The 1,575-nt window shown below is 30.2% G+C and overlaps 1 pseudogene; it reads left to right on the top strand.

The window, feature by feature from the left end:
- The first annotated feature begins 501 nt into the window (after positions 1–501).
- On the top strand, positions 502–614 carry LOC126936673 (uncharacterized; annotated as a pseudogene).
- Positions 615–1,575: the final 961 nt, after the last annotated feature.

The following is a 1,575-nucleotide window of genomic DNA, read 5'->3' as shown; positions in this document are numbered from 1 at the left end:
AATTTCTACCAAAACAGCCACATGAGTTTTTGATTGTGGTCACAGTGAATCTATACATCAGATTAGGAAGAATTACCAAATTAACAATGTAGTACTAAGTCTCCCAATCCCAGTAGAATACATTGTTCCACATATTTAGGTCTTTCTTAATTTTTTAAGCAGTGTTCTATAGTTTTAAATGTAGAGTTATTGCATATCTTTTACTAAATATTTCATATTTTTATGACACACTGTATTATTTAATTTCATATTCAAATTGTTGATAGTTTATAAAACAGTTTATTTTGTCTATTCACTTTGTGTATTATGACTTTGCTAAATTTCTTTATTAGTTCTAGTGTACATGTTTTAAACTCAGAATTTTTAATACACACAAGCATGTTGCCCAAATGTTTGTTTGCCTTTTTCCTCCACATGCCTTTTATTTATTTTCTGTGACTTACTGCACTGGCTACTACCTTTAGTAAAGTACTGACTTGTTATGATAAGAGTAAACATCCTGTGCTCACTTCAGCAGCACAAATATTAAAACTGGAACAAAAAAGAGGAGATTAGCAGATTAGCTAATCCTGCATGAGAATGACATGCAAATTTGTAAAACATTCCGTATTTTTATATAAAAGTGAAATTCCACAAAAAGATAGATACCATAATGAAGAACCAAACTGAAATCCTGCAGTTAAAGAATTAAATGAATAAAAAAAAATGCAATCAAGACCTTCAAAAGCAGACTTGATAAAGCAAAAGAAAGAATCTCTGAACTTGAAGATAGGTCATTTAAAATTTATCCAGTTAGAATAAATAAAAATAAAAAAGAGTAAAGAAAACCTACAAGAATTGTAGTACATCATTAAGTAACAAACATTCATTTTATAGTGATGCCAGAAGGAAAACAGATAGGCAAAGGCATAGAAGATCTATTTACTGCAATAATAGCTGAAAACTTTCCAATTCTGAGAAGAAATATGGATGTCCAGATCCAGGAAGCTGAAAAGTCCCAAGTAGATTCAACCCAAAAAGGTCCTCCCTGAGGCATATTATAGTCAAAGGCAAAGAGAATTTAAAAAAAAAAAAAAAAAAAAAAAACAAAAACAAACAAGAGAAATGTATTAAGTCAATATAAAGGTATCCTCATTAGAATAACAATAGATTTCTCAGTAGAAACCTTACAGGCAAGGAGAGAATGGGATGATATATTAAAAGTACTAAAAGAAAACAATTGCAAGCCAAGAATGCCATACTTAGAAAAGTTATCCTTCAAAAACGCTTTCTCAGGTAAGCAAAAACTGAGTAAAATTGTCACTAGACTGGCCTTATAAAAAATGTTTAAGAAAGTTCTGCATCTAGAAGCAAAAAGATGATAATCACTATCATGATAACACACAAAAGTGTAAAACTCACTGGTAGGGCAAATACACAAATGATAAAGAGGAAAGAATCAAAGTTCATCACTACAGAAAACCGGCAAACCAAAAAGATAAATGAGATAGAAAAATAAACAAGAGAAGATAGAAACAACAAGAAAACAATTAACAAAATAACAGGACTACATCCTCACCCTCAATAACAAGTATA

This window comes from Macaca thibetana, chromosome 14 (genome assembly GCF_024542745.1).
Source record: "Macaca thibetana thibetana isolate TM-01 chromosome 14, ASM2454274v1, whole genome shotgun sequence".
NCBI lineage: Eukaryota > Metazoa > Chordata > Mammalia > Primates > Cercopithecidae > Macaca > Macaca thibetana.
The sequence above is the reverse complement of the archived record's forward strand: the minus strand, read 5'-3'. Positions and strand labels throughout refer to the sequence as shown.